Source organism: Lineus longissimus, chromosome 10 (assembly GCF_910592395.1).
Source record: "Lineus longissimus chromosome 10, tnLinLong1.2, whole genome shotgun sequence".
In the NCBI taxonomy this organism is placed as follows: domain Eukaryota; kingdom Metazoa; phylum Nemertea; class Pilidiophora; order Heteronemertea; family Lineidae; genus Lineus; species Lineus longissimus.
In genome coordinates, this window is record NC_088317.1 from 16508833 (window position 1) to 16533054 (window position 24222).

The 24222-nt window shown below is 42.9% G+C and overlaps 1 protein-coding gene and 1 non-coding gene across 7 annotated transcripts in view; one reads left to right on the forward strand and one right to left on the reverse strand.

The window, feature by feature from the left end:
* The window catches only part of LOC135495137 (cyclic nucleotide-gated channel rod photoreceptor subunit alpha-like), a 174405-nt gene that overhangs the window by 58364 nt on the left and 91819 nt on the right, over positions 1-24222 (reverse strand). The window lies entirely within an intron of this gene.
* Trnar-ucg (transfer RNA arginine (anticodon UCG)) lies at positions 5772-5844 on the forward strand. Its single transcript has one exon. It is a non-coding gene; the product is annotated as a tRNA-Arg (tRNA).

A 24222-nucleotide genomic window follows, 5' to 3' on the forward strand; every position in this document is an offset into this window, starting at 1 on the left:
AGAATCGGTCACATTGGCTTGGTATCAATGATTAGTCCATTCTCTCCAGCTGATGGCCTGATTTAGTGGCTGACTGGTTAATGAAGGTTAATGTTGCATTTCCCTTTCAAATGAGCAGTAATGAGACCTTGTCAAGGTTGCACTATTAAGTTGACACGCGTGGGGTCTCATCGAGCGCGAACAGGCTCACCTACGGATACGGATTGCTGTCAGTAGCAATCAGATGACTCAAATCGGTTCATTTCATTGGGAGAATCTTCCTGAGCTTTCTCTCTTATACTTTGTGAATAGTTAGCCCTTATTCGGTAGCTACTGAAGACAATTGAGATGTTGCCGTGATCTAGTTTCACCTGTTGCTTGGGTCAGCGCGTCCTTTTTTGTTACGCTAAACTAATCTGATCAATCGATTTTGGCTTGTCGATGCGTCTATTAAGGTATACGTGGTTGTTTGCAACAAGTGATGGTAGTCGCTCCTTCCGTTGTTACAGGTGATAGGTACTCCGAGATAAGTAGAATGTTTTAGCTTAGAGCAACCAGATTTAAGGTTTGAACAAGAGAAACTAGCTACTCATAAAATAAGCCTGTCTCTCTCGCTGTCGGTCTCCCGCAGGAAAATCTACTTCCGCAATAGCCAGTTCTCAAAGATGGATGCGGTGGAGGGCATTTCTGCTACAGTGACTGATCCCCAGCCTTAAAGTAGCAATTTATATTGCTTTATGATATTAAAGACCTACGTGCTCGTGTTCATTATAATCATCTTGATTGCTCATTGCATGATAAACACATTTGGCCACTAGTCAGCTGGAAGGCCATTGTGAAATATCCCAACGCTGAACCGGTCCGACAGCTACAAGTTTAATCTACCACGTCTACCCGGGTAGAATTCCACCGCCCTCCCCCGCCATTCGCACACAAGACGTGAAGATTTTTCTCATCTCGTGTTGATTATGCATTGGAATACTTCCCATCGACCTCACAATATGCTATTAATATATGATATCTAAAAGGTAATTTTAGCCTCTTATCAGCTCAGAAGAGAGACTCAGGGAGTACATGTAAGTAGGTCCTCCAATGTCTCGGCTAATTGTGCGTGACGTCTGAAATTCCTTTGAAACCCCTCCCCAGCACTTTCTTCGAGCCATTTGCCGATATCTCGACAAAAACACGCTGGCCCGAGAGTATTGTGTCGTTTAGAGATTATGACTGATATCGAGGCTTGAAAGAGCACGTGCTCCGGTTTCAAATATTGGTCTTTATCGTGAACAATGCGATGTATTAGGCGGGCTTATTTCGGTCACACCTGAAGTAGATATTTGACCTTCATCTTGGAGATACACAGGGAAAGTGTGGTGAAGTCTACTAGCGCCCAATAGATGTCTAATTAATATAACAAATAGATGTCTACAGGCACCTAATTAACTAGTTGTCCATGGACATCTACTTGTTGATATGCCCATAGGCATCTATTGATCATTTAATCCTTTCATTAGACATCATCGAAAAAAATCAAATGGTTTTTTGCAATTTTCATTTCACGACAAAAGGGCTACAAAAAGCTTCTTTTTTTACTTTGGACTTTTTTGAAATTTGAAGAAGAAAAAAATGGTTCAGTGTGAAATGACATCTATGTACATGCTATGTTTATTATATTATATTAGCTCTCCCACTTAATTACATGTAGTTCATATCTAAGCGATACCATAGAAATTTGTGTCCGGTGAATAAGAGCCCCAAAATAGTAATCATCCCTAGCCATATCTTGGCAAATGTCAGACATGATTAATCACAGCAGACCATTGTCAGATACTATCAATCATATTAGACCATTCAGCTTCTCCGCATGGTTCACCCGTCTCTAATATCAACCGTGGCAGCAGCATGGAGGGTGATTTAAATGCCACTGGTTAGGCGATGACGGAAAGGAAATATAGAGGATGAATATCATCTCCTGCTGGTATGTACGCGGACAATGGGCAAGTCAGAGAGCACCGGAACCCTGCGAAGCCAGAATGTGTTATTTTGTAATTTCGGTTTCCCTCGGCTGTTATTCGCGTCACATTCTCAGCTGTCTGTAAGTGACAAAGGAGATAGTGATCAATTCTCAACCAGCAAGACCTTGCGCTGGAATGCGCATATACATTTCAGTGTGAAGACAGATGTAATCATTACGACGTTATAACTGCTCGGTATGTGATCTGGTAGCACTGTTGGCGTTCACACTTCATCATTCCGGGAGGTTGGCATTTAACGTCCTTGAACCCGAGTTGGATTTGCACTTCGAAACTTTCAAACATGGCGTAGTTTAGAGTATAGACGATGCGATGATTTTTACGGCCAACCAGAATAAAGGTCGAATTGGATTGAGAATGCGGCGTACGCATGTGCGCAGTGGCAGGTAGCAAAATTAGCTGGCTTTCCTCTGTACCCTTAACGCCAAACCCTTGTTTGCAGCACTCGACAAGTCCCGAACCTTTATTACCTGCCTCCAGATTGCACGTTTTTACCTCTGAACCATCGCCTTTGAAGTCTTTCTGCTTTCTGCTTTATGGTGGGCGATATTAGTTGGCCTTGCTTATATTGGACCAACAGAGATTGTCATTGGATGATTGAACTCGTCAGTATTTTTATCATCAGAAGCAGTAGCAGAACCAATGTTTGGTGATGAGTAATGAGGGACTGACCAAATAGAGTTACTTTCGGGCCATTTAATTGTGATTTTGATGCGAGATATCAACATTTTCCGGCGGTTAGCGACGACTCCCTCGGGGAAATGTATGAGACATTTCCAGGGAATCCTACCTCGAGCCGAGGGATAACCTGGAAAAATGTGGTGTTGATTCACCATGCCGAAATGATGCATGTCGATCTGTCTGCCTCTAAAGCTGTGAACTTGAACTTTTTACAACGTCAGTTAAGGCTAGTAACCTCTGTCATGTATTGACAGTTTCGTCAATACATTTCCAGTTTTGATGACGTTTGGCTATCTGCCGGATAAAATTTTGATTTGTTTTGAATTATGGAGATTAAAGTGCCGTCCTCTGAAGAATTAGTATCACTAATTGCGCATTTAATGTCAAGGTATTTTGGTTGCGTCTGAACAGATAACTTTATCCGATCATTTGCCTCAAATTACTAGCTCATACTTTCGATTGTGGCCTTCACGTCCGAGAACCAATTTGAATTCAAAGCTAAGCACGTGCCAGTGTCCATCGACACCAAGGTCGTACAACAAGTAACGTATCCCCCCCCCCCTTGGGAAATGAGACACATACACATTCAGTGAACCAGTGATGACTCGAGTTATCGTGTTTCACAAGGCCAAGCTGCGCCATTCCCAGAAGAGGTCAAACAATATAATGTTTCAAGATGGACCTCTCCATCCATCATCTCCATTTTTCTCCTTGTCAACCCGAAATACACTGGACTAAACACCTTGAGTTATCTTTCTGCTAGGCCGCTGCGCCCCTCTCTGAAGAGGTTAAACACGTCGTTGTTTTCAAACTGGATTTCTTGATCGCTTCAGATATCTGGATCCATCTTCACAGTTTTTCTCTCATGTTCGACCCGAAGTGGTAAGTGTCTAACTCGGTTCGAATGTCATTGATTAGACGTCAAGATGAAATATTACATGTCAGACGGGATGATAAATGAGGGACGGTGATGCGTTGAAATCATTGTAAATGGTTCCAACCTTCAAATATAGACAATTGCCCCGCTTGAACTCCGTGATAGTGGCGCATCCGCAGACGGCTGACAGTCAGTTCTTTCGAACGTTTTTTGAATTGGTTTGATGGATTGTTGCATGGTCCCAATGGAAGTTTGTTAAATGATGGATTCCCGTCCTGGCAAGATGGAGGAAAATCTTACTCCTGTCAAACTTATCCAAACACGTCGTTGTGGCGCACTTGTTTGAGGAGACACTTTGGAAGTTTCAGAGTTCACGCCTACTTACATGTTTAGGAGTAATTGTCAATGTTTCTTTGAGATCTCAAGCGCAATTGTACCCATTGGTCGATGCTTATCGGATAAAATAAAACGAATAGAATACATGAGAGATGCCAAAGGTCTGATAACTGCAATCAGTAGTCTTACAGATCTGGGAATGGTATGAGAGCATGGCATACTTTTTTAGTCTGACGCTTATCTTATCCTGGTTCATATGGTAACTTGATCCAATATCGTTGGTTCTCGACCAACAGCTGGACGATCACAAGATCTGACCTCGACTTCGATGTTTTATGGATGAACTTAGCCAAAAAGTACTCTCGTCTTCAGCCTAAGTTGTTCCCCCTAGATGTTTTGCCGTGATTGGCAGCGAGATTGGATCAGGTCTTCCCGGATTAGAAGATAAAATGAGCTTCAGATCGGGCAAGTTTGAGGCCATTATAGAAAGAAGATCTAATGCCCAGATAACCCTTTACGCCAGTTCGTCTTCCCAATTCCCGTTAAAGCTAAGCCAACCTGAACCATCAACCCGTGAATGCACCAATAAATCGTCTCCAGTTAAAAAAAGTAACAGCTCGACCGGATTTAGGGATAACAGGGATCAGCAGCTAGGAAGGCCATCGAATCTGACCTGGGACAAGTCTCAGCTAGCCTGTCGTCTGATGCTCGCAAATTCCGTAAGTTTTCTAATCAGTTAGGAATGGACATCCTATTTGACCTGCGACATGTCTCGACAGAAGTTGATTGTCCAGTCATCGTAAATTGTGTTCGTTTTCTCAGCTCAAGATCGAGTCGAAGCGAAAAAAAGAACAAAACGATAGTCTGTTGTTAATACGAGTGGGCCCCTTCGCTAATAGTTATGGGCCCATCATGGTGATGAAGGAAAGGCTCGTAAATTTCAAAGTTAGAAAGATAACCACCCACTCTAATTAACAGACACACGGTCGAGACCATCATCGCATTTAAACCGAGACATGTCTCTGTCAACTTAGCTGGTATTCTCCTGATAGAGCCGTAAATTTCGTTGGGATTCTCAGCAGCAGACGCAAGGAAAACAACGCGATGTCTGTAGGAGCGAGTGGGCCATTATTCGCGATTGGTCCATAGCAGTTGATAAGCAGACACGTGGCTGAAGCAAATAAGTTTAAAATTTACAAATGAATCAACAAGTCGAGTTCTGCGAGTGGATGATGAGTGTCCTTGGATGGAGTAAAGTCAATAATGTCAATACAGTTGAATACTTTATGTTCTCTGAGGGTAATGAAACAGGAGCAGCATACGAAGGATAATGAGGTTCGCCCGTTGAGCCGGGGCACTCTGAGCCACTGCAATATTTCAATAAGCATCTGGCAATATCAATCGCGTCTGAGGGATGCATTGAATAGAGTACAAAAATCTGGCCTCATAGAGTAATTCAGTTTTGTATTACCACTCTAGAGCCACTCGTAGTGGTTGGAGAAGTTTAGAAACTTCGCTGCAATATGTTTTAAACCTTTGCTGAGGTCGGGGGGAAATTGATGGGTTCATTTATCAAGGTTGGCCAAGATGATCCTTGAAAAGTCGTCCGCTCAGGCCACTCATGTCCATTCCAATATTGAGTCAAAGCAGCAAACAAACTCGACAAAATGATGCAGTTTTTTAACGGCTACTTCATCACTATGGTGGAAACTTCAGATAGAGGACCCAAGAAGAAGTTACATGGAATCATGTCAATGAATTATTAGCCTTTGCCAGGGTCAAGCAAAAACCGCTCCCGACTCATCGGACCTCGAGTACGTGGATCAAATTTTTAACATTTACCAAACACTTGATCGGACTCTCCCAGCGGCCTCGTGGCCTAATGGACAAGGCGTCTGACTTCGGATCAGAAGATTGCAGGTTCGAGTCCTGCCGGGGTCGTTAATAATGTTTTTTGCTGCCAATGGAGGAGTTATTTTTCAAACTTTGTCATACAAGATGCAGATGTATGAAACGTGGCCTAGTGGCCTAATGGACAAGACGTCTGACTTCGGATCAGAAGATTGCCGGTTCGAGTCCTGCCGGGGTCGTTAATAATTTTTTTGCTGCCAATGGAGTAGTTATTTTTCAAACGTTGTCATACAAGATGCAGATGTATGAAAAAGTAACATATTTTTCAAAATAAATGGATACTAGAAACTAAACAGTTTATCACGGCAATCCTTGATAACATCGACCCCCACAAAAACACCTTTTAAGGGGGTCGGTAGGCCTAACCGGCAACAGCAAATAACGTAGGCCAGTACCGAGAATATACTCGCCAGCACAAAACCTTGCTTTTGCGATATTCCTCTCCCTGTCCGTGTTTAGTGACGTGAAGGTTTTACCGCCGGTTTACAAGATCTACCCAGCTAAACCTCAGGAAGTAGCTCTCGTTACCATGGTTATTCGCTGCAACCAACAAAAAGGAGGTTTCTCGTAATTGTTTGGAAAAAGCGGCCAATGACTGAGATAGATCTTGTAGGCTAATGACCCATGAGATCACGTGCGCTAGCATGCTAGGAAGAAGATAATGCCATTGACATTATCCGCCCTGGAGAATCCATTCCCCATCTTGTCGAGAATCAGACAGGTCTTCCAACTTGCCGAGCTGGCCTGTCCTGGAAAAAGAACAATTATGTTAGAAAAACTGTGTCGTCGGGGTCTTCCAGTCTCGAATACACAAGATCAGATAGGAATTCTTGATCAGCTGGCGCACAGATTCTCCAGGGTGCGACCATACTATCAGCAACCACACTATCAGCAACCACTGAAGACAGCTAGATATTGACAGACGCACTCCAATGTTTGATAAGACTCTCACAATGACGGTGGATTAGTCGGAAATTGAGAAAATCTTCCCGGATATAAGCAAAAAGCGTTATGTATGCAAGAATTGCGTCTTCCACATACCAATCTCGGACTGAATTTATCCCAAAAGGTTGGATTGTATGTGGGCCAAATTATTTCTAAGATTGCCAGAACCTATTTTATGATTAAATGACTCTTCGCTGACAACATCCCCATCGAAATTTTCTGCAGGCCCTGCTGAAATTCATCTCAAACTCACTGGTCGAAGTCGGAGTCAATATCAGGCCAATAAGCCCAATCGGCACTGGCCGTAGTGGCACGTAAAAACGCTCCCGCCTTGGAGGAGGTATACTCCCTGACGAATTCATCTCCAAGTGCATATAGCGAGTACTGTAGAAGAAGATCTCAAACTCAAAGTCCCAGTACTAGAAGGTTTACACCGCAATCGTATCGACATTATGAGACCATAAAAACCGGGTCGGATGACTGAAAAAAGTAACAAGACGCGGATAGTGCAAAAGACATTACGCAGCTTCATATGGGCTGATGCACTCTTAGGTTGATAAAAATCTCACAATGATGCAGAACCCATCGGAAATTGAGAAAGTATCCCCCTGGATATGCAAAAAGTGTTCAAATGAATGAAACACTTGCGTGCGTTACATACCAATCTTGAAACTCATCCCGTGAGGCTGGAATGGATTCGGCCTGGATCATTTCTTTATAATGCTGGGTTGGTAACACAATTTGAGAGCTGTGGGCTATGGTCCAGAGTCTTTCGAGAGACTCTGGTATGTCTAAGTTTGAATTGGATATCATTTCAAAGTCGCTTACCTCACTTTTGTTGCCTTGAGGTCTTCACATCAGCAAATTCTTGGTATAAAATTACAACAATTCACTTCTATTAGGGAGTTTTCGCAGAGTCCCCAAAACGTCAACGTGAATGGCTATCTCATCGTTCGAAGTTATCATGAGCTCGATCAATGAGATAAGTGTTCACCTGGCGGTTCGGGGATTTGCGACGGGGAAAACTCCCTCATCATCAGGTACATATACCTTTAGCCATTTTGCAGTCCGGCAAATACACACAACCGGCAATTGACAAACCAGACCTTACCTGGGGAAGAGCGTCTTTTCATCTTACTTCATATTAATATTGAGATACGAATCCGATGTTTAGTGAGTTGACAACATAAAATGAATGAAATAAATTCAGCACAGGAATGCAAGAATAGACATAGTTTCATTCGAACAATTTCCTTCCAACCACCTTTTCATATCCTCTGAAGGGGATATTGCCGCAAAATGAAGAACGCAGATACATGTAATTCGACAGCTACTACGTCGTATCATGGAATAACCAGCCATCTCTAATTTTACTGAGATGCCCTAGCACTTACTAATACAAAGTATTGCCGTTATTGGGTTTTATTCAAAGTGAGATATTCGAGCCGGCCTCCCGGAAATTAGGTAGTAATTTACCGCTCTAGCAAGAGAGGTTTCAGTCGCCGCAGATGTGGTTCAAACTAATTTGGCTAACGCGTTAATTGTTGCTGAGTTCCACGCTTTAAGAACGGTGCTCTTTCTTGATTGGGGATTTGACTAACCGCAAATACTTAATCCATAAAGCTAGTTACTCGTTCATTTCATTCACCCTATTTTCATATTTTCTTGTGACGGGGAAGTTGCTCTTGAAGGTAACTGGAAAATTCTGAAACTGAAAACTTTGATCACATAAAGCTTCTGGCTCTTATCTTTTATTTGGCCGCAGCCAGAGGGGGCGGGCCGGGGGTGGCAAGGTTCTAACTAAACTGTGCAGGATCACCTCGGTTCGCAGTTTGAGAAATGCTGGCTGTGGGTGTCAAACAACAGTCCAGTTACTCTGGAAGCCACCTGTGCGTTTGGTCTTCACAATCCTTCTTTAATATTCCCGATAGACGTCACAGGGTATTAAGAGCTTCCATTCTGGCAAATGTCATATGTCTTCATTACATAAAGCCTTTCTGCATGTCCCTGTGTATCGGAGGGTCAGATAAGCAAGCAAACCAACGCCTGTTTTCCCACCGTCAGTAAACAACGAAATATTATCTCGTGCGTTTTTTTAAGCATTTTGCAAAAAAAAACTCCGTTCGCCAAATAAAAATCCCTAACTTTTTGTTTATTTGAAAAATCACATGAACATTTCGTCATCCGCCGAAAAAAATCATGAACTATCTATTTCATGTTGGTAGGGTTTGCGAAATGTGCTAAGATGAAAAAGTTCGTCAATGAAAGTCGGGAGATATCTGATCAGTTGACTGCGGTAATTGAGTCTCTGAGATGGTTCGAAGGACTCCCAGCATCCAAATACCAGTTCCCCCTCTTCATACTAAACTTCATCAACCAAATCAACCAAGGATACAATTTTTCAATTTTTCTTCCTCGTTACACATTTCCTCTGAAATTTGTCAAATTTTGCATCATTTTGAACATCCAATGATTAAATAAATCCGCGGCGAGTTGAGCTGATCACGAGCTTAATTTGCAAACTCTCGAGTTAGGGAATGCCCATGAAAGAAATCGTAACATTAATTTAATTCAGACATCCCGTGAACTGTCACAAGCGATAGCATCATATGGAGTTTTTATTAAGTTAATTTCAGAGGAATGTTTGCCAAGATTGTGACCTTGGTTTTTTGATGTTGTCGAATTTAATTAGGACTCCAGCGATAGATTCGAGTACCTGTACTGCACTGGAAAAAAATCCGTCTCCACTTGAGCTGGAATGCGTTCAGAATGCTTTGAAATTGACTATTTTCCCTAAGGTTATCTTCTCTAGGTTCTGGCTGTGGCCGTTGGTGGTTCAGAGCAAGCCTCCGAGCGCCGGAGTGACATACAATTTTTGAAATTTTATCCCCCAAACGAGTACGAATCTGTGGTCGCGGTCGGCCATTTTCAGTCTGATTACACTGCGCAGTCGCAATGTATAATGTACAGTGACGTCACAACATGGAAGCCAATAGTGGCAGAGAGAATGAGCTAGAATATCATGTCTGCTTTCAAGAGTGGTTCAAAGCCTGCACACTCCGACAAGGACCGGCAAACCTACTGCATAATACAGTTCGTGTTGAGAACTAACACAGACTGGACCCCTTCGCGCAGGGAAACAGCGCTATTGTCCGTGGAAGCGTTCCTTCGACAGGGCCACGGGAAAAGGCCAGGGCGTAAACGAGCAGGACTCACTCCGGCTGCTGAATGTCTTCTGACAAACGCAACCGCAGCGCATGGTTTTTTTTCATACCAACCGACAACAAAAAGTTCATTCGATGGTTGGTCAGCATGCTAAATCAGCTATTTGGGAGTTTTTAATTTTATCAACCGCTTAATACTAACAGACAGCAGCGGACATCTTTTCAAGTTGGAATCGAATAATGCACTCAACAGTTGCAAAATAAACAATTCAGCAAACAAGACATCGCTTTAAGGAGAAACAATTACCATAATTTCCTCCGCAGAACTGGAAACTGGCGATTATTTTTAACAATTTTTATGCTTTGCGCTCTTAAAAACAAAAAGGATTGGTGCTCTCAATGTTTGTAGCCTTCAATTGAGAATCTACGTGTTGTGAATGAAGACACGACAAAGGCATGGGTAATATTAATCAATCCTGCAATTAATTTCGCTGTGTCTTCTTTCACAATGATTCCGAGGCCGTTATCTCCAAGGAGAGCTCAATTCGACGTGAGCAGAATGAAATCTATTGATCATGTCAAATGTGTTATTCGTTCATTGTGAAACCATCAACAGGAAAATGTGTTTTTTGACCCTGAAGGCGAAAGTACGATGGCGTTTTCGTGGAGTTGTCAAACTTTTACGGGGAATGATGGCATTCTAAGTCGTTTGAAGTGAATATCCGCGCCCGAGTCATTGGTATCAAAGCGAGTATGAATAAAAAAAACCCACCGATCATTCTCCTGCGCCAGAGTATTGAACAAGAAATTAATGAGAATATATTTTCGTGGCCGTTAAAAATGAAAAAAGTGTTTTTGAGTTTTGTGAAAAAACCTCACAGGGTTATTTTCCATGAAAAAATCTACAGGATGTTTGTTTTGTAAGTTACTGAAAAACCCATATATAGTTTGTTCGAAAGCTTAAAAACCTAAACGAGCGCACGTCGCCTTCTTTATCCGGGTTTTTCATCAGTGACCTTAACAAGGTCGACGCCAAGGCTTCTTGTCAAAGAGCGATTAAACCACAATACGCCTCGGGCAGGCACTTAACGGAAGCCACAACGATGATCTAGGATCTAATAAGAAATATCATTCTTTACGATCTGACGTTTCCGAACTCGTCCAGGTCTTGTCTTTGATTATTGCAATTTCTTTTAAACGGGAAGAGGAAGCGGCATCGTGGGCAAAAGGCTTGGGAATAGCTCATTTCTTTGCTATCTACTTGTATTTGGATGAAGGTATCGGTTAGAGGGTTGAGTATCAAAAATAAATCTGTTGCTAGTCTAATAGATTGGATGGCTCAAAAGACGTTTAAAGGCCCGGGCCGTTCGTTAAATATTTGAAATTTGTAATTGGATTTGTAAATAGCTAATTGTGTAAATACATGTGGGAGAATTTCCATCCAAATTAGCGTACATTGTATATCCGTATTGGCGCGACACAGGCGCTGATGTTTCCATTGGATCAATCCGAAAGTCTCCATATTGTATTTTGCACTTGCCTATTGTTGACCTAAAATTGCTTAAGTATCGTGACCGGCTAGTTGATCTCCAGCGACACGCGGCAGTTATTGAAATATTTCATCGGATATTGATAAAATCAAAACATGATTTATCATGGAGCAGGTGAATTGTAATTGATTGGTCTGGTTCAGCCTATTGATATGTCCATAGGACCGGGAAAAGGTCAACCGTACTTTACCGAATGTCATTGTTGGGCCAAAGTCGCTGTACTTTTTGGTATCATCTTCGTCATTGCAACTTCTCTTCCCCATCAGACTAACAAGAGCTACGCAGAACGAGCACATTATACGCCCGCCATAAGAGTAAAGGGTGGTTGATCAGGGTGAAAAGTGTGTGAAGTAGCAGGTAAGCGGAAAATGGAAACATGTCTTCGTGACCTCGACCTTTGACCTTTTGACCTCCAAATCAATAGGCTTCTTCGGGCCTATACCAGTGCCCTGCAAACCAGGTTTGGTGACTATACATGATATAGAATTTCAGTAATCGCGCGGACAATGAAAGGTAAGCGGAAAATGGAAACAGGTCTTCGTGACCTCGACCTTTGACCTTTTGACCTCCAAATCAATAGGCTTCTTCGGGCCTATACCAGTGCCCTGCAAACCAGGTTTGGTGAATATACATGATGTAGAATTTCAGTAATCGCGTGGACAATGAAAAGTTACCGGACAGACGGACAGACGGACAGACGGACACCGAGCGCCATACCATAATACGCTCCGGAGCGGGCGTATAAAAAGTACGCCAGACTGAAAGATTTCTGAATTAGCGGAGTCCTTCTAAGTATCGATAACCTTTCAGAAAGTGGCAGTTGCCGCTTGCGCAGAACACAGCCAGACCAATACTCCACTCGTTTTGATAATTTCTTGGTATCGCCAATCGCATATTGGCTAATGTTCAATAGTCTACCTATACGGAGGGAAAACCTCTGTCAAGACCACCTGACACATATCAGCAATAATCATTCGTCCTACAATTTGTTGGCGCATTGGTGAAGAATCGATCTAATGATTGCGACCTCGCGGATTCAAATGATACCAAAACTTGCACCTGTGAACTTGAAATATGCCATGCCCCTACCCTTCCATTAGAAACTGAGTGATTAAATATGGCGCTCAATGCACTATGAACTTATAGCCTACTTCGCCATCACTCTGAAATCCCTCAACGTCTACTTTCTATCCAACCTCACTCCCCACTCGCCAAAAAAACTATATCTTCAAAATCCAGCGATAAAGTGGACAGGTTGTGCGTTATATCCTCTTCAGAACTTCTCCCCGTAGTCTAAATGCCTCGTTGAGATTTCAACCATCGGCGATATGCGCTTGAGAAAGACAAAAAGTGCCTGTTTCGGAGAAACTGCCGCCGACTGCCGATAATTGGCTCAGGAAATGTAAAGTAAATCACTGAACACAAGCAAATCCACTCATCTACTTGGTGGATAATGGACATAGATTTTCATCCCGACTTCAAGATGACATTGTGCACATTACGGCTGGGAAGTTGAGAAGATTTCCAGTTTAAAAAGAAGCAGGATTGAAAGCTTTTAGTAAATGGCAGACAGGATGGTATGGTATACAAGAATTAGCCAAAATGTTATATTAGAACTTGTCGAAACTTATTGAGATGACACTCCTCCTTCATGAAGTTTCACGTATGAAGCAAAACGCGCCAATGGGCAAAGCAGACAGGTGCATAGTCAATCTCCCAATGGGAGGATAGCTAGCATTTGCTCCGGCGCTACATGCAGTATCACTAAGCAACCGTTACCAATGGGCTTTGAGATTTGAGTCTATTTCGTAGAAGCTGCTATCAACACGAACGAAACCTCAACGGTTCAACAACGTGATACACAATACGATACTCATATACACGGATTCAAGGCACGATTTCGGCTAAGATCTCCAAATGAAATTACCGTACGTATATCAGTTTGCGTGCTAGGGAAATGGGCTTCCTCACCATGGGAGGCTTGGGTACCTGACGTGCTTATGAGGATATCATGCTTATATTCACACATAAGATTGCATGGCGGTACTGTTTCGAGAAAATTACCGAAATTGTATACTAATCCACCTCACAAATATTTCTGGCCTTATTTGGCCACTCGATATATTTCAAGCAATAAGCATCAAATTCCAGGCATCATCCTCAACGTGACAAATCTCGAACTCACCTATCGAATGCGGCAAAGGCACAAGTGAGCTGAACATGTAAGGCACCTTGTGTCGGTTTTAGTCTCATGTGATTGGTTCTTCTCCACCTGTCATGCTCGCCCATCGATTGGCCAGTAATCCAACCACTTTCGCATGGGAAGAGCTCAGGTATCCAGCATTGGATTTCTTATCCACTTTGGTCGCTAAGCTTCCAAGAGGATTTGGCATAAAATGATCAATAACTGCTGGTAATGCAAAGAGCAGTTTACCTCTGATACGTGCGTAAATTTGGCTACTGTGACTGCGGAGTTAATGAACGAGAAGTGGATCTCTCTCACCATGTGGTTTTGGGAAGTGTGGTACAACAGTACCGCGGCAAGAATTTGACCGACACACCTTCTACCAAGACTGGCAGTTTTCAATGGACGTACGACCCGAGCTAGCAAAGATGGTCCTCGGCGGTAAATCGACACCGGTGGAAGCAGCAGCCATAGTTAGCCCATCAATGGCGGGGCATGGGCTACTGTGGCTGAAAGGGTGGATGTCGTCCTGGGTGCCGACAAATGGTACCCAGGTTCGAGATCGACTGGACCATAAGCACCCTGGGTGCTATTACACTAGACGAGGACGTTCTTGCAATCTCGTTTTATCTCGCGCCGTGGTACTTGCGGCATTAGCAGTGCGCGAAATAAAAAGAACAGATAAACAGAAAAAACGCGTTTAGGCCTATAGGTCTTTGAAAGCACATTTATAGGGATATATTCAGAGAATGAATGCTGTTTGTCTAGTGTAATGGCACCCAGGGTGCTTATTGTCCAGTCGATCTCGAACCTGGGTACCATTTGTCGGCACCCAGGACGACATCCATCCTTTCAGCGCTACTGTGGCATGGGCTACTGTGGCATGGAGCGCTACTGACCCGAGCTTGTCATGACGTGAGGCCCTCTCAAAGCAAATGTTTTTTATTTTGCCTATAGCTATCATGATCAGTGGCCCAAGAACAATAATAAACAAATCCTTCAGTGGCCCACGAACGGATGACACTGATGGTCTATCGTTTCTTCCACCGATGGACTAATGATTGTGGCTAGGTGGTCACATGCTTTAGTACCTTGATGTGATGTGTCTCCTAAAATACGTTTTCGTGGCCTACCATGATGGTGGAAGATGATGCGATCTCGTTGAAGCTCTAACTTGATGTCAGAATGATGAAGATAACACCTGTAGTCACCACAGCATCTTCACAGCCCCTGACCATAAGAATGCCACAACACCCCGAGTCACGCACTACACATGTATCTGTCACTGCTGCTTGATGCTTCTTGCCCAAAATCGATATCTAATGCCCACAACTGAGCGAATAGCACGAAAAATAAACGGCAGTTTCTGTGATGTTTACAAAGTTTATCGATCTGGCTCGCTGGGCAAATCGAACGCAGAGTTCAATTGGATAAAGCGAAAATGGAGATGTCTCAGTCAACATCTGCGATGTGAAGTGTTTGTTAGAGATCTGTTTGTTCGAACGAATGTTTTTGTTTTTCTGAATAAAGGTAGCGACAGCTGAGAGTGATTAAATTATTGAGTTGAGAGCTGAGCGTCGACTGGGATATCATAAGCTCAATTAACAATATGGGGGACTTTAATGTAAGCAGGAGGAAACCGGACAGCCCGGAGGAAACCTACGGTGTGTCTAGTTTGAGTTAGGGCCAAGGTCAGGATTTGCATGGCTTGGGCCTACCAGGGTTAGGAGCAGTAATGATTGTATCGGTGAGAGTTAGGGATATGAGTACTCCGAGGGTCTGGGTTTCGTCCCACCATTCTTTTGCCCAGTCCCCGAATAATCAATTTTTTAAAACACACTTTGGGAATATCGGACCCGGGGTAACAAAGATACGCACCAATGGCTGAGGCACTGTTCGGAGTGAGTGACATAAGAGTGAGTCGATCAGTGCACTTCCATGTCACAAAATAGAGACCAGCCACGCATTCTCAGAGAAAACGATTTTCCACCAACCATCTTCTCTGCTACAGCTTACGCCAGACTGCTCCGGGCTTTCGAGGAAAAGGCGATCATCTTATCCAATTTCGTCTCCATTAACTCGAAATGTTATCAGTTTATTTACTGTAATACCATTACGATAAAAGCGAGAGGGATCTGCTTGGAGCGGGGAAAAAATCGGATATCTTTCAAAGGGAGGACTGCCGTGTTTTTTTATGAAGGAAACGTATGATTTCAACGTTGTTCATTCAAGGCACGATTATAGATTTAAAAAAAGACGACATGCACACGGATATCAGGTTCATTCATTCGAGCGGGTGGTTGAACAAAACCAGTGGTTTTCAATATACTCCGCCTGTCGATGACACATGAGTAAAAGAAGCCTGACCTCAGGATGGTGGTTGCAGAACTAGGCCGCCGTCACGAAATATGATTTGCAAATGAGCTAGCCTATGGCCGCGATGTCAGTGCAACAGTGTTTACAATTAATCCCCACTGATATTTGTTCTCGGCGACCCGTGTTAGGGGAGTACTCGTCCGCTATTAAGTGTGTCTTTGGGCAGTGCTAATAGCAGCAATGATAAAAAGGGTCTATTCAAAGTCAACCATCAAAGAAAATCTGGAGTTGACCCCAAACAAATTCCTATAATCCAGCATATCAAAGCTCTGAAAGGACTTTGTGTAAATTATTGCAAATTCCAACTTTGCCTCTGGGGATGATGTCGCTTGGAATAATAATTTCGGTCAGGCTTTGATATATGCAAGTCAGGATGTGATGCCCAGTGGCTATCGAACGAGACTTTTCGCATTAATTTGTATCCTAATTCGCCTGGGCTGTGCAGAAACACGGATTCGTGTCCAAATTCGACAGGACGAAGTGTAGGGCGGGCCAGCGGCGGCGAAACAAAATTAGCTATATGTTAGCAAGATTGTCCACACTAGCATTAGACAACTAGACAGAGAAACTGGAAGCATCGGTCTCTTACCTCTTCCTAGTCAATGCAACTTGATTTTCTATTTCATTCGTTCAGATAAATGAATCATGGTTGTGAAACCCGCTGACGAATTCAAACCGCTTCCAGCCCGAAAGGCCAAAAAATACATGAAGATTGCTGCACATATTACGATACACCCTGTATATACATACCGCAAGCTTACACATATCACACACCAATGTCAGACAAAAAGCGCTCAACCAATCCATAGATTAATGTGAGCTAAATTTCATGAAATATTCTGACATTTCTTTTTTATTGATTTTTTCTCACTATACATTAATTTGAAAATTGCGTGTAGAAGCGGAATGTTTTAATGGAACTGCATCAATCCAAATGTTCCATGGTACCCGCACGAAATAGCATTCCGCGAAGTTACTATTTATAGCTCACAAGGTCATTTGCATAAGATATTGATGACGTTTTAGTCACGTGGCAGTCGGACATCGACACTTATTTCTACGCATTTGAGCTTATTTCAAAGTCAATTATCTTTGACCCTGTATTGTTTTTAGCATGAATGATACCATAGAGTCAGAGAGAGAAATATTCAGAACAATTATGTAGTATTTCCAACACTCGGACATGTGCCAGATTGAATCTAACTGCCCTAGTTAGAAAGCCTGAATCCATTACGAAACCGCATGTTTGTCCGACATTGCCTGTAATTCAGCGATGGGGAAATAGAGGGCAGCAGCTGCAGTGACCTCATTATCGCGGAATGCTATTACGTATATCCACAGTACAGGGTGTAACAAAATATTTCAACATTTCATCACTACCGCCGTGGTTTGGTGTCATTTATACATCATGCGTTTTTCCATGGGAAGATCCTTGCTCAAAGTGCTTTGGCATCGCGGGTAGCACATGTGGATGCTAAGGGGCAGCTATTACGCAGAACAGGTTTTTCTTAACCTCTACTTGAGGCATATTCGTGTCGGCCGAAAAACCAGCAAGAGTTTTTCAAAAGCTCAGGAGCGTTTACTTCGAAGGTGTAACTGCATATTTTACAGTTCAGTGAAATCGAAATTAGTTCTCCATTGAGAGATACCACACTAAAGAATGATAGCAACAAGTTCAATTACTATCCTAATATTAACGACTTCTATGCACGCCGATGCTCACTCAGCAGAAAGTGGTGTATTTTAGCTAGTTTAACAAGAAAATGGGACTGCCATTACACTGAATTGACAGAGCGTCTCGAATTTTTGTTGTTGCTTCAGAGGGAAATTGCGGAAAATTGCAGTAAATTGTTCTCTCTGAATACCGTATTCTTTACAGGAATTATGCTTATTTCTTGTATTCGAAACTACTTTAACTTCAAGACCCGCACTTTTGATAACAAAATTGACGAAATATGGGCAGATGAAGTTAAGCGTTGAAGCTTAGGGCTTTGCTACAAGCGAATTTTACCTGGTGAAGATATAAAATACATTACCTAGCACCATAAAAAACCCAGACTAGGAAATGACATTTAACGCAATTCCTTCTCTCTTTGGCAATAGGATTACACGAACTAACACGATCTATAGCGTCTTGCGTGTCTTTATTCCGAGGCAATTGGCAGTTAGCAGCAGGCCGGGTAACTGGATTCAGACGAATACGGGGTACAGTTTTGAACTTTCAAGAAGCATTGTTCGGGTATTTTGCGTCTACGACGAGTATTAGCTAGATCTAACATGTCTGTTAGCCAAAAACTATCATAAAAACAAGAGGGAGGGTTTAATTTTAACTTTTCGAAATCACTGGCATCGTCTTTGATCAGTCCAACTTTAACACTTGAGGGTATTGGCAGGTTATGCCGAAAAGCGATGGGATCGGCAGGTTCTGCTAAAAGGAATTATTAAGTACAAACTGTGACTTGCTCGAAGTGACAAGCAAGGCAATCAGCGAACATGAAACGGTAGACGGAACACCAGTTGCGTTGATTGTGAAAGTGTCGGCGACTCCCAAACTACATGTTGCAATAATTGACAGGAAAGGAAAGTTCTTGCAAGTATCCCTTCGTTTGAGTGGAGGTCAGTGGCTAAGTGGTTAGAGCACCGGCTCATAGTAAGAAGGTCGTGGGTTAGACTCTCGAAAGTACCACCACTGTTTCATCTCTATGTCCTCGAGAAAAAGTTGTGAAAAATGACTTGATAAAGCCGGGTTAAAGCTATGTATTCAAACTGACTTAAGCAGGGCCATTTCTGAAAGGGCATGAGTCACTCCCAAATGTCATCGTTTTTCGCCTCAGGTGAAAGTGAACTAATCAGTCAATTTTGACTTTGTTCTGACTCAACCTGAGTGAGATAGATATCGGAATTTAAAAGAGCAATCTGCCATATCGATAGAATTTACTTATTTTTATACCATTTACCTCACCCTGGGGACGCTTTCTGCCAATTTCGACATTTTTATTTCAGATTTCAATATCAATTTTGACTTTTATTTATCAGATTTTGCCACGAGGTATATATCTTGTAATTGTCTGCAAATAAAATCACTTAAAAACGTTTTAAAAAACAGGCAAAGCTCCTATGGAAAAGCTAAATAGAGAACCTTTTGAAAAGCTATTGAAAAAGGTTGATACAAACGTTATGGAAATTTCTAGAATCTTTACAGATTTTAAATCGATTTTTGAGTTTTTTCTCTAGTATGTTTAAAACATTACCAATATTTAGGCTGTAGAACATGACTCATCTACGCACTAAATATGAATTTCAGCATTGCCGTTGAGTAGCTACATACACGAATACCATAGATGCCAATTTTCTGCCAATTCGTATGCATAATAACTGCACTACGGCATTGTGTATAACTGCATTTCCATTTTCCTCTACCACCAGTAATAACGAACGGCGTATCCCTTTAAGCATCGCTGTCAGACCTGTCATGGGCATTTACAGTTGTACAGCCATATGACAGCGGGGTCTGCAGGCAGACAGTAACCAGTAAAACGGACTTGACGCCTCGCTCAAGAGCGCCCATCTATAATGACACAACCTATTACCCTGTCTCAAAATACGGCTAATAGCAATAACCTAGATATGCTGACACTGTCTGGCGCATCCTCGCTAATATCTCGATGATTATATCAAGAGTTTGAATAGATCACAGCTGCCATCGGCAGTGGATGATTCAAAGAAATCGTATTTTTCTTTATAAGACCGACACCGAAGTGAAAAAGGATTTTTAACGGTCTTGACACTTCCCTTGTGATGGTCGTCCAAAACGTCACAACCGGTTAGGTTAGTATCCTGTTTCTCGACATGGATACAAACGTTATCTTTTTGCTGTCGGGCGAATCCACGGATCTACACATATCATTGCATCTATTGATGGCAGCATCTTTCAAGATTTCGTCGTAAGTTGGTGCTCTTCCCCTTCGGTAAAATCAACAATCGAAAAAAAAACACGACACCGACTTGATTGATTTTGTCACTTTCCTCATTATGCCCATCCAAAACGTCACAGCCTATTACCATCACTCTCAATACGGTCAGTCATAAGATTAATCTATCTATTCCAAAAAGGTCTGGCGCACCATCTTAATCAATAGTGTACGTGTCCTCTTCTTCAAAACCCATAAATGATTTTTTTAAACACAAGTTGAATGCTTTTGACACCGGCTTCACTAAGTAAAGCACATCCAAAAGTCAAAACCTTTCGCCTAGTTTCTCAATAGCGGACGAAGTGTCGATCTCGTTATCTCGCCACATCCCGGGCGCATCCGTCGATGAAGCTATCATCCTCTGCTTCAATTTAGGTAAACTTTTCATACAATTTTCCCGGGGGCGAATCAACCATAGTTGCTTTTTTGCTTTCTTATTTGAGGGGGCATACTTCGTCTTGCTTCTCTCTCAATCCTACAACTATTTGTAAATCAACAACCTCCAGCAAAAAACTTGTTACAATTACAATAGACAGACTTGACTACGACCTTCTTCCCGATCAGAATGAACCTGTCAGAATACAGAAAGTCTTGCCTGACGTTAAGCCAACTTGCGGCCAATCAAATGTATTTTCCATGTAAAGACATTACACGGTGTAATCCATTTAGAATACGATCACGAAGTTGACCTTTTCGTGAAATACGTTTCGTTTCCTGTTCTCATGAGATCACGTCTGAGGGAAGGAAGCACGAGAAATGGGAATACAAGGTATGTGGAATAGTCTCGAGATGAGAGTTCAATCAGAGTCTTTCAAATAACAGACTCGGGTGGAATAGACTCGAGGTGAATGAGTCAAGCACGTGAGTTAAGTTGGAAGATCCGACCCAACGCAGGGCGTGAACGGAATTATTACAGGCAAAAGTGTTGTTTGGGGACTAGTCCGCCGATGCTGACGAAATGAGCTGACATCATAGAGGGCCAGTGTATTTGGGGTCATGGACAGACATTGCCACATGTTATTGTATAAGTGTACCGGGATTGACCGGGAATCGAACTAAGGATCTCACAGGTGACAGGCATTCCTGCAGCCGAAACAGGATGGTTCATCACGTTGCAAATTCCGTATATTCTTATGAGATAATGAAGGTCCGAGGATCCCGTGACCAAAAAAAGCGTTTACCTATTCACCTAGATTTGCCTACGAACCCCATTTTGGTCATTGGGAACGCGATCATCAGTCAAATCGTTTTGTATGACTTTATATTTAAGGGCGTACTCTTAAAAACCTCATTCCTACATCACCAACAGCTAACTCAAGTGGCGAAGTCAAATGGTCGACAAGCCTTACCCCTTAACTCAATCTGTCTACATTCCATCTGGTTTAACTACCTCAAAACACATTCTAAATCTTATGTCGATAAACCAATTGAATTATCGAAAGGTCCCGGTTCGTTAGACCTAATGCAATCTTCTTGACACAATTTCCCGTCCTCTAAATCAAACTGCAGGCGGACTTAAGTCGTTTTCCCTGAAAGCTATTTCAATACGACTAATTTGATGATGGCAACTTGGTTCCCACCGTGCAGACATGATTTTTATCGTCTTTCGAAGCCTTTGTGCACTGCCTCGAACAATATAAATCCACGTTCAAAATTGCATCTGTACTAAGCTACACATATATCTGTTGAGGGCGGGGAGGGGCGAACTGGCCGAATAAAAGACTGATTTTCCAACTGGTCTGACCAAATGCCCTGTTCGGACGATACTAAAGCCATGCGATACGCCAACCAACTATAAAATCTGGTGGTGAACCACCATCAGCAAGTAGCTAGAAGTAGCCTCCGGAGTTTCGCTGAAGCTCAAACCACCTCATGACCTTCTTCATAGACCAAATCTCACCAGTCGTCCTCGTTCCAGCCCAGGCGCTCACTTTCCTGAACCTATCATCAGTCAGGTTGGCTCATGAAATGATTCGCCCGACTCACTTTTACTTTCTTAATTAACAACGCAACTAAACCAATCAAAAAGCTGATATATGTGGCAGCCGGATGTGCCCAGCCAAGCTTGAAACCGTCTCTACCTTGCTCCACCAGACCATAACATCTCATCAATCTTCTCAGCTCCTAGACACTAACTTCCCTGGATGTGTCAGGGACAAATCGATCCGCACTGATGATAGGAGGGAGGCAAACTGGCGTGAAATTGCCAGGGCGACCGATCTTTGTGTCACCGGTGTCAGAACATGTCGTCCTGGGTCCAGACTGAAGTATTTACGGCCCAAGTCTGACAGTGACACCTGTTCTGTTTGATGTCTAAATGTTGGTTGAAAATAGTAGAAGGCTAGCGTGGCGTATCTTCGACTCCGAGTAACCTTCTTCTCCGTGTATGTTTAGATTTAGTGATTCTATAGAGACCATGAACAAGCAATACCGCAGAGGTTAAAAGCACCTTGTGACTGCGAAGGACAATAGTCCCTTTGTTCTTTACACGCAGCCCAAGTGTATCTAAAGCCCTCCAACGAGTGATCATTTCTCATTCAATGTGTGTTCGCCGAGGTGTGCAGAGCTCCGCTGTGTTGGTAAGTATAGCTCTACTGTGCACTCCTGTACATTGTTCAGCCACTACACTGTGCCTTGACGAACGAGGGTCGTCATTCTGTTTCAGGTGAGGGCGGTTACAGTAGAAGGCTACCATCTGCAAAGGTGCACTGAGTCTCGCAGATCATGGAAGACAATATTATTGTGGTTGGTAATTTGGGGATGAAAATTCAGGACGACTGTCAAACATACAGGATAAGTGTGTCATACAGTTCTGCCCATGGATTATCGCCGGCAAAGATATCTCCAGTATGTATGACGGAGGTTAATTACCATGTCAACCATAAGATACTTGTCAATTAATCTTCTACGTCCTCGTCGCTCCGCCTGATTAGAAGTGGAGATGAACAGCGAGGATGGAATGGCAATGGGTTCGGGAGGCGGCAACGTGGGCCTGTCGCTTCGTCTGAACAGGTTAGGCATGTCAGCGTCATGGCCATGACCCACAGTTCGATGATGAACCACCCTATTTTGTTCCCGGCGCTCCACACTGTTGGACATATCAAGTGTGCCACGGTGACAATGTACGATGAAAGACGGGTGGTCCCATGGAAGTACGGTGGTCCCATAGACGGCCGGCGGTGGTGTGGAAAGACGGTGGTCCCATGGAAGGCCGGTGGTCCCATGGAAGGCCGGCGGTGGTGTGGAAAGACGGTGGTCCCATGGAATGACGGTGGTCCCAAGGAATGACGATGGTCCCATGGAAGAACGGTAGTCCCAAGGAAGGACGGCGGTCCCATGGAATGACGGTGGTCCCAAGGAATGACGGTGGTCCCATGGAAGAACGGTAGTCCCAAGGAAGGACGGTGGTCCCATGGAATGACGGTGGTCCCATGGAAGAAAGATGGTACCAAGGAAGGACGGGGAACAGTACAAACGGGGGAGGGCATTGTGGAGGATGAATTTGGAACTGACTTATTCATCAGCTCTACTGGCGTTCTTCATCAACTCATATCTGCAACGCCTCCTTCAAACTCTGGCTCTTGTTCAAGGAAATCATTGTGCGTTGGCTGTAATTTTGAGAAAAAAAGTGAGGGCAGACAACCAAGATTTTTTTATACAAAATCATAGCTTCCATTAACTCTGTTTCAGACGACACTCCCCCCTCCCACGCCTGTTATCGTATAGACGCGCTAAAAGCTTGCTCGTAAACATGGAAATTAATACTTCCTATGCAAAAGCTGTTTTTTAGACAGGGGCACAATGTAGTTACTATCTTGTTCTAAATGATGACAGAATAAAAGTGTAGACGTTCTTATAGAATTCACTATGTAAGATTGATGACATTGCTTTTAGCTGTTTAAAAATAAAGATAAAAATTCAACTCAATTTTCTTTATAATCAGAGGAGAGGGAAATTGCAGGTTTTCTTTGAATTTCCTTTGGCTGAAAAACCTCCACGGGTTTCTTTGTGTCCGCAAAATAACCTTCAAAGCTCTTTAAAAAGCTTAAAGACCTTTATTTCTAAGACATGACGCGAAATGTCAACCATCGCCTAAAAACGTGACTGTTTAAACCCGGAACTCATAAGAGCAAAACACAAGTGCCAATTTGAAGAGAAAAAAAATCCATCATAAAAATAGCAATCTGCTCCATGAAAACTTCCATCTTTGCAATTTT